Source organism: Canis lupus, chromosome 1 (assembly GCF_003254725.2).
Source record: "Canis lupus dingo isolate Sandy chromosome 1, ASM325472v2, whole genome shotgun sequence".
Lineage (NCBI taxonomy): Eukaryota > Metazoa > Chordata > Mammalia > Carnivora > Canidae > Canis > Canis lupus.
Window position 1 is genome coordinate 99,882,767 of NC_064243.1, and position 10,230 is coordinate 99,892,996.

At 41.0% G+C, this 10,230-nt stretch overlaps 1 long non-coding RNA gene across 1 annotated transcript; it reads right to left on the reverse strand.

Moving 5' to 3' along the window:
- Positions 1 to 5,974: 5,974 nt before the first annotated feature.
- LOC125753110 (uncharacterized) lies at positions 5,975 to 7,876 on the reverse strand. Its single transcript, XR_007404155.1, has 2 exons — positions 7,086 to 7,876; positions 5,975 to 6,981 (listed from the first exon to the last, which is right to left on the reverse strand). It is a non-coding gene; the product is annotated as an uncharacterized LOC125753110 (long non-coding RNA).
- Positions 7,877 to 10,230: the final 2,354 nt, after the last annotated feature.

Consider the following 10,230-nt stretch of genomic DNA (forward strand, 5'->3'; position numbering starts at 1 on the left):
AGGATCGCGCCCTGGGCCAAAGGCAGGCGCCAAACCGCTGCGCCACCCAGGGATCCCTGTCCATTGTATTTTGATGTGGAAATGTTTAACAATTTGGAGTAATTTATTCCTTAATGTTAGATTTAAAGTCAGCTATAAAGTCTCCTGGCCTTTGTGTCCACGTCACTTCTGTAGTAATTATTCTATTTGAGTTTTCTGCTGCTTCTTAGGTCACTGTTGTTTGTTTATTTTTGTTTATTTACTTATTTATTTTAATAAGTATTATATAGGATAGTTATGCATCTCTGCTACTTATCTTTTAAAGATTTTATTTATTTATTCACGAGAGACACAGTGAGAGAGGCAGAGATACAGGCAGAGGGAGAAGCAGGCTCCATGCCGGGAGACTGACGCAGAACTCAATCCCAGGACTCCAGGATCACACCCTGGGCCAAAGGCAGGCACTAAACCGCTGAACCACCCAGGCTTCCTGTTATTTATATTAGGAAAATTTCCATATAGTTCTATGTAAGTTTTTATAATTCCTTTCATCTTTTCTGTACCTGTGGTTTTCTTCTCATTTATAATACTTCTGTTCTCTCAATCAGGCTTGTGAGGGATTTATCTATTAACCTTTTCTCTCCTTTCCCTTTGCTCTCCATTTCATTAACTTTGGCTTTAATCTCAATTAACTTGAATAAATTTCTATTTTATTTTTTTATTGTTTTTCCAATTACTTAAAACAAAATATTCCTTTATTTTTGAGAATTCTGCCTTAATAATACAATTAAGGCCATAATATTTCATTATACAGTGTAGTGGTGCACCATTTATTTTGATGTGTTGTCTCTTTAATTTTATTATTTTTCGGGATCCCTGGGTAGCGCAGCGGTTTGGCACCTGCCTTTGGCCCAGGGCGCGATCCCGGAGACCCGGGATCGAATCCCACATCGGGCTCCCGGTGCATGGAGCCTGCTTCTCCCTCTGCCTGTGTCTCTGCCTCTCTCTCTTTCTCTCTCTGTGACTATCATAAATAAATAAAAATTAAAAAAAATTATTATTTTTCAATTTAAAAAATTTATTTATTTATTTGAGAGAGAACACATATACATGTGTGAATGCCAGGGAGGGGAGCAGAGAAAGAGAATCTCAAGCATACTCCCTGCTGAGTGTGGAGCTTGTTGTGGGACACAGACCCATGACCCCGAGATCATGACCTGAGCCAAAATCAAGAGTCAGATGTCCAAATTGATTGAACCACCCAAGCATCCTGTGTTCTCTTTTTTTAGGGAGTTAATAATCTGATTTTATTTTCTCTTTGGTTCAAGGATTAATTTGGAAGTTATATATTAACGCACAGGAAATTAAGATTTTTTAAAAAAGATTTTACTTATTTATTCATGAGAGACACACAGAGGCAGAGATATAGGCAGAGAAAGAAGCAGGCTCCATTCAGCGAGCCAGATGTGTGGGACATGATCCCAGGTCTCAAGGATCATGCCTTGGGCTGAAGGCAATCGCCAAACTTCTGAGCCACCCAGGTGTCTTAGAAATAAGGATTTTTTAAATAATCTTTTTATTATTTACTTATACTTTTATTAACTTATGATCATATAATTCACCTGTAAAAATTCATACTTTAATATTTGCTAATTCTTTGTGATTAAGCACACATATATCCTTGAAACCATAAGGTACAAAAATCATATATATATATATAGAATTGAACTTATTAATTTTATTATTAAATTTTCATTATATTTACTTCATATACTAGATATGTCTCATTCCAAAGACAGCATATTAAATTCCTTCTCCACAATTGCTTTTTCTATTCTCTAATCAAGGTTTCCTTGTATCTCAAATTGATCTTTGCTTTATTTAAGTGCCATTTTTAGTTGCATATAGGTTTTAAACTGTTATTTCTTCTTTTTTTTTTTAATTTTTATTTACTTATGATAGTCACAGAGAGAGAGAGAGGCAGAGACACAGGCAGAGGGAGAAGCAGGCTCCATGCACCGGGAGCCCGACGTGGGATTCGATCCCGGGTCTCCAGGATTGCGCCCTGGGCCAAAGGCAGGCGCCAAACCGCTGCGCCACCCAGGGATCCCTGTTATTTCTTCTTTTACAAAACCTTGTTCACACCAAATGGCTTTGTCCTGTTCAACCCTCTAACTTTTATTCCCACTGTGGTTGATATTAATATTGACACATGCTTCATTTTGTTTGCTTTTGCAGGTACTACTTTATAGGGAACTTTATCTCCAGTCATTCTTTAGACTTTTGGTTTACAGCATCTCAAATTAGAATGGTGTGACTGAACTTTTTTTTCACCTACTGTAACAGGCACTGTTTTTTTGATGGTGGCTGCTTTTTATTTTTTTATTTGTTTTTAATATTTATTTATCCATAAGACACAGACTGAGAGAGAGAGGCAGAGACACCGGCAGAGGGGGAAGCAGGCTTCTCACATGGAGCCTGATGCAGGACTCGATCAAGGATCCTGGGATTATGGCCTAAGCTGAAGGCAGGCACCCAACTGGTGAGCCACCCAGGAGTCCCCTATTTGTTTTTATTTAAGTTAGATTTGCCAACATATACTATAACACCCAGTGCTCATCCTATCAGGTGCCCTCCTCAATTCCCGTCACCCAGCTACCCCAATCCCCTGCCCACCTCCCCTTCAACAATCCTTTGTTTCCTAGAGTTATGAGTCTCTCATGATTTTACTTCCTCTCTAATTTTTCCCACTCAGCTCCCCTCCTTTCTCTTATAATACCTTTTACTATTTCTTATAACCACGTATGAATGAAACCATATGATGATTGTCCTTCTCCAATTGACTTATTTCACTCAGCATAATACCCTTCAGTTCCATACACATTGAAGCAAATGGTGGGTATTCCTCCTTTCTTTTTTTTTTTTTTTTTTGTATTCCTCCTTTCTGATGGTTGAGTAATATTCCATTATATATATAGACCACATCTTTATCCATTCATCATATGCCTAAGGGCATCATGGCTCCTTCCACAGTTTGGCTATTGTGGACATCTCTGCTATGAACATTGAGGTGCAGGTGTCCTGGCATTTCACTATGTCTGTATCTTTGGGGTAGGTACCCAGTAGTGCAATTCCTGGGTCGTAGGGTAGCTCTATTTTTAACTTCTTGAGGAACCTCCCCACTGTTTTCCAGAGTAGCTATACCAGTTTGCATTCCCATCAACAGTGCAAGAGGGTCCCCCATTCTCCTCATCCTCGCCAACATTTGTTGTTTCCTGTCTTGTTAACTTTCACCATTCTCATTGGTGTGAGGTGGTATCTCATTTTGAGATTTTGAGTGGTTCTATCTTCATTTTCATTAGTTGCCATAAATCTTTTTAATTCTCCTCTAATTTCCTGATTGACCAATTAATCTTTTTGTAGGTTGCTCTTTAACCTCCGTGTGTTTGAGTTTCTTTCACATTTCTTCTTGTGATTGAGTTCTAGTTTCAAAGCATTGTGGTCTGAAAATATTCAGGGGACAATCCCAATCTTTCATTATCAGTGGAGACCTGATTTGTGACCCAATATGTGGTCTATTCTGGCGAAAATTCCATGTTCACTTGAGAAGAATTTGTATTCAGTTGCATTCAGATGGAAAGTTCTGTATATATCTGTGAAATCCATTTGGTACATCATTTAAGGCCCTTGTTTCTTTGGTGATGTTCTGCTTAGAAGATCTGTCATTTGCTGAAAGTGCCATGTTGAAGTCTCCTACTATTAGTGTATTATTATCTAAGAATCTCATTACTTTGGTTATTAATTGATTGATATAGTTGGTAACTCCCACATTAGGGGCATAAATATCCATGATTGTTAGATCTTCTTGTTGGGGGATATCTGTGTGGCTCAGCGTTTAGTGCCTGGCTTCTGCCCAGGGCGTGATCCTGGGGACCCAGGATCGAGTCCCACATCAGACACCCTGCATGGAGCCTGCTTCTTCCTCTGCCTGTGTCTCTGCCTCTCTCTCTCTCTCTGTATCTCTCATGAATAAATAAATAAAATCTTGAAAGAAAGAAAAAAAATCTTCTTGTTGGATAGAACCTTTAAATATGATATAGTGCCCCTCTTCATCTCTTACTACAGTCTTTGGTATAAACTTTAATTCATTAGATATTAGGATTGCTACCCCAGCTTTCTTTGAGGAACATTTGAATGGTAAATGGTCCTCCACCCCTTCATTTTCAGGCTGGAGGTGTCCTTAGGTCTAAAATGAGTCTCTTGTAGACAGCATATAGAGGAGTCTTGCTCTTTTATCCAGTCCAATACCCTGCATCTTTTGATGGGATCATTTAGCCCATTCACATTCAGAGTAACTATTGAAAGATAGGAATTTGGTGTCACTGTATTACCTATTTAGTCCCTGTTTTTGTGGACTGTTTCTTTGGGCTCCCTCTTTCTTTTACAGGGTCCCCCTTAATATTTCTTTGCAGAACTGGTTTGGTGGTCACATATTCCTTCAGTTTCTGCCTATCTTGGGAGATCTTTATCTCTCTTTCTATTCTGAATGACAGTCTTGCTGGATATTCTCGGGTGCATGTTCTTCTCATTTTGTACCCTGTATATATCATGCTAGCCGTTTCTGGCCTGCCAAGTCTCTATGGAGAGGTTTGCTGTTAATCTGATATTTCTCCCTATATAAGTTAAGAATCTCTTGTTTCTCTCTGCTTTAAGAATTTTCTCTTTATTTTTGAAATTTGCAAGTTTCATTATTAAATGTAGAGGTGTCGGATGGTTTTTATTGATTTTTGGGTGGGTCCTCTCTATCTCTTGGATCTCAATGCCTGTTTCCTTCCCCAGATTTGGGAAGTTCTCAGCTATGCATTGTTCAAATATACTTTGTGGTCCTCTCTCTCTCTCAGCCTATTCTGGAATCCCAATTAGATGTATATTCTTCTTTACAAGCTATCATTTATTTCCTTAAGCCTTTTCTTGTAGGCTCTTGTTTTTCTCTTTTTTCCTCAGCTTCCTTTCTTACCATCAAATTGTCTTCTGTGTCACTCATTCTCTCTTCCACCTCATTAACCCTGGCCGTTAAAACATTCAGTTTGCATTGCATCTCATTTAATCTATTTTTAATTTCAACCTGATTATATCTCAATTTTGCAGTAACGAAGCCTTAGAGTCCTTTACACTTTTTTCCAGAGCCACCAGCTTTTTAAAAAAAAATATTGTATTTATTTACTCGTGAGAGACACAGAGAGAAAGGCAGAGACACAAGCAGAGGGAGAAGCAGGCTCCCTGCAAGGAGCCTGATGTGGGACTCGATTCTGGGACTCCAAGATCACACCCTGAGCCAAAGGCAGATGCTCAACAGATGAGCTACCCAGGTGTCCCATTAAAGTTCCCACTTCTCCAGGGCTGGGCTTTCATGCCCTGGAGGCTCTCAGTGCTCCACTTTAGCCTGGCTAGTTGCAGTTCCCCTCCTCCACTTTATTCTTTTTCATTTTTTCATCTTCCACCTTGTTAAAAAGGTTAGAAAAAATTTCTCTCTGTACCATTCCAGCTACTTTCTCTTTAAATCTCAGGTCGAATTCATAGGTGTTCAGGATATTTTGAAAGTTATCTATGTAAGTTTGTGGGGCCAGGTTAGTTGAGGACCTCTACTCTTCCGCCATCTTGCCCCTCCTTCCATCCTTATATTTATTCATTTATCTATTTTTAAACATTTCTTTTTTTAAGATTTTATTTATTTATTCATAGACACAGAGAGAGAGGCAGAGACACAGGCAGAGGGAGAGGGAGAAGCAGGCTCCATGCAGGGAGCCCGACGCGGGACTCGATCCCAGGTCTCCAGGATCACACTCCAGGCTGCAGGCGGCGCCAAACCGCTGCACCACCAGGGCTGCCCTCCATCCTTATTTTTTTTTTTCCATCCTTATTTTTAATAAAGAATTTTGCCATTTACATTTAGTGCCACCCTATATAATTGATACCATTCTTACAGTTCTATGGCTATTTTTTAGGATTATTTATTTATTTATTCATGAGAGACACACACAGAGAGAGAGAGAGAGGCAGAAACACGGGCAGAAGGAGAAGCAGACTTTTCTCAGGAATCCCAGTATGGAACTCGATCTTGGGACTCCAGGATCCCATCCTGGACCAAAGGTAGGTGCTCAACCGCTGAGCCACCCAGGCTTCCCTATTATATTCTTCTTTCTTTCTTTCTTTCTTTCTTTCTTTCTTTCTTTCTTTCTTTCTTTCTTTCTTTCTTTTTCTTTCTTTCTTTCTTTCTTTCTTTCTTTTCTTTCTTTCTTTCTCTTTCTTTCTTTCTCTCTCTTTCTCTCTCTCTCTCTTTTCTTTCTTTCTTTCTTTCTTTCTTTCTTTCTTTCTTTCTTTCTTTCTTTCTTTCTTGTTTTTGTACCTTAATTTTTGCTCATACATTCTATTTTTTCCTCTTTTTGCTATTTTAGAAGTCTTACTCTACTTTTCCATTTCACTGGTTGTGATTTCCCACTCTGACACCCCTTACACATAACATGTTACCTCATGAATATTAGATATTATAGAGGACGTGAATTATATTCAACCCACTGATTCTCCATGTCTACTCCTACTGTGAGGAAAGATTAATACATTAGAATGCTTTTGCTTCCTCTTCAATAGCTGGGTGTTTTAACTACATGCAAGTAACAGAATGGCCCAGCCAACTGGTCTTAACAATAAGAAACTTGTTGCGCATACCAGAACAAAGATGATAGCAAGATTGGGTCAGTGGATGGCAAAGACACTGCAGATCTAGACACTTGCCATTTTTCTGTTATGCCACCCTCCACGGGCCGATGAGATTACTGTAGCAGTTGTCTTCACAGGGACAACCATCAAGAATAGTAATCTTGCCTAGGATTAGGTCACATGCCCACATCTATAGCAATCTCTGGTAAAGAGAGTGGAATTCCCGAGTGCCTTCTGCAAATCCACATTCACCCCAGTGACTGAGAGGTGTGGGAAAATCAGCACCTGAAAGAATTGGGAATAGAAAAATAAGCAGTGGGGTACTAGCTGGTGGATACAGTGTGCAAGGTAAATCGTCTTTTAAAAGTAGAAAATATCAGCTCACATACCAGCAAGTGCTGAGGCAGGGGGCTTTTGGGCTTGGAGAGGCATTATAGGTCCAGGTTCCTTCCACTTTCCTTTCTTGTTGTTTTGGCAGCACTTCTCATTAAGCCTCATTGTGTTCTCATGGTGACTGCTACAAATCCAGGGTCACATCCTGACACAGTAACATTTAGGCAGAGAAGAGATCATTGTAACTCTTTTAAATGGCTCACAAACCTTTCATGAAACTTCTGAGTGTACCTCTTCTCATGCCCCTTTCCTAAATCCCCTTTTCTTCCATCTCTGGACACTGTTCCCTTGCTCTTTTTCCTCCTAAGTCCCATGTTTCTAATTCCAGGCATAAACACCCCTCCCCATATTTTTTATGTCGCTTGAAGGATTGTTTCAAACTTGACATTCTAGTAGGTCCTGACATACCCAAATGTCATGAGTGATGTTGGCGATTGTGAACAAGGTTCTTGGAAAAGAATGAGAACCATATACCTTGGTGGATGCAGATCCCAAGTACTTGTTTATCCATTAGCTCATTCTCTATTCTGAAATAACCTCCACTCTCACTGCCAAAGCCCTATTTTAGTCTGACCCTACATACAGCCCAGAAGAATTACTTTAATCCTTTGCATTTTAGTGTTAATCTTTTATGACCTTCCATATTCTTCTAAGTATAACTGAAGACCCTGGGGGTAGGTGGATAATTGTGTCTTTGGATTGTTTTCTCCAGGCATTCAAGGACTGCTTGTTGAACAAGTGACCCAAAGCATGTAGACCTCCCAGCTCTGCCACTTCCAGTTCTGTCCCTTTGGACAACTTACTGAGTTTCCTCCTGTTCACCCACAATTGAGAAGAATACTGATGAATTGGCAAGGTTATTGTGGGTGCTAAGAAGATACTGAAACCAAGGAGGGGCTCTGATGGTTGTCCACATCGTTGGCTGTTATTAAATGCCAGATTTCAAGAGTATAAGGGTGGTTGTTTCTATGTTCTGTGATCTGAGGGTCTGAGGAAGTAGAAAGCCAGGTATCAGCTTGTGAACTGGACCATTTTCTCCAGCTTTCAGATGATTCATAATTATACCTCATCCATTTCCACAAGTGCAGCTGCCTCTACCCCAGATGTTACATTTGCACCCCTTTCTAGCAGACAACAGTCCTTGTCCCAAGCTCACAAAAGTCTGAGCATCCTACTAACCCATATTGTGGTGAGTTTTCCTACCTAACCAATCTCCACATTTCTGTGAAAACGGAGTGTCATCTCACTAGAACTGAACCACTAGTTCCCTTCAGGTTGCCAATCCTAGGCACAGTGCCTGCCCCCATTCCCTCCCACAGATCCAGTGTTTCCTGTTGAGGTATACCATCCTTTAGGGCACAGATCAGCACCTTTTGGTAGAAATTTGCAAATCACATATACCTCTTGCTTTAGTTTGCTAGCACTGCAGAAATAAATTACCACAAATTTAGTGGCTTGAACAACACAGATATGTTATTTTACCATCCTAGAGGTCAGAAGTATCACTGGGTTGAAATTGAGGTGTCTCCAGGACTGTTTATTCTGAAGGCTCTAGGGAATGAGTCAGTTTCCTTGCCTTTTCCAGCCTCTAGAAGCTACTCACATCCCTTGGCTTATAGCCTTGCATCACTCCAATCCCTGCTTTTGTCATCTCATCGTATCTTCCTCTCTTACTTGGACCCTCTTGTCTTATTACTCCATTATTTGTTTATTTATTCATAACAGAGACAGAGACAGAGACACAGGCAGAGGGAGAAGGCCCCATGCGGGGAGCCCGACATGGGACTCGATCCTGGGTCTCCAGGATCAGGTCCTGGGCTGAAGGAAGCACTAAATGACTGAGCCACCCAGGCTGCCCTTTTCTCCCTTTTATGGTGACTCTTGCGATGACACTGGGCCCATGAAGATAATCCAGGATGATCTCCCGGTTTCAAAATCCTAGCATAATCACATCTGCAAAGTCCCTCTGGTCATGTGAAACACAATTTTCAGAGGTTCTGGGGACTAGCATGGACATCTGTGGGGCCATTACCCTGCCTCCCATGGTCCCCCAGGAGATTCAGACACATTGAGCCCTGATGGCAAACTTGTGAGGGTAATGGTGGGTGCTGCTATTATCATGCGTGAGTGGGAAAAGATGGGAAATCATCAGTTTCATATATTCAAATTCTGCATCATTACATCCAACTTTAAAGAAAGTAAGAGCTCTTCCATTCACTTCAGAGATGAATTTCTCTGACCTTCTAAAGCAGTCAACTGGGTTTCAAATTTGGCCACTTTCACTAAGTGACTCCAAACCTCAGGGGCCCTGGATAAGCAGTCAACTGGGTTTCAAATTTGGCCACTTTCACTAAGTGACTCCAAACCTCAGGGGCCCTGGATAAGCGGCTAGGCAAGCCTACTCTCATCCATTCACCCCCTCTGAAGGGATGATATTCCTTCTCCTCATTCACCACAGAACACTGTGTAGGCTTGTCACTGTTTCCGCTGACACCACTTCTCATTTCACTGAGGGAACAGAAAACCCCAGCATCCTTTATGACCTCATCTCATGGAAGATACACAGCATAACTTCTGCCCACCCTACGGATGGAAGCAGTCAGAAGCCCAACCTGATTCTAGGAATGGAGGAATGGTAAAGAATGTATTTGAAACAACCACAGATGTGAAAGCAGTACTGCTCACCTCTTTCAGTGACCATCTTCTGGCAATAAGTCAGTGTATGTCATTTCAGGATAAATTGACCTCATTTGAGGGCATGGCTATGACTTTCACCAGTGGGCACTGGGCATCATGGTGAGGTCACTCCCAAGGTAAACAAACATCCTTACATCATCAGGACTTGGAAAAGGAACTGCTGATGTTCTCCACTGAAAACTGCTCTGTCTGTCCTGGAAAGATCTCCAACTGTGTAGTGGGAAGGCAGCAGGCCCTGGCAAGTTCTTTAAGCCCCTAGATGTTAACTTTCTCAAAGAAGCTAACATATGAAGAGGTTTAAATGTGATATAGCAGCCATGAGCCCTGTGCCTAATGCATGAAGAACAACAGGACAGCTGGTGTGCCATCACCATTCTCTAGGCACATGTCCTCCTGGCTCCCCTTGTCGGTCTCCAGGGGCTATTCACTCCTGTCAAGAAAGGA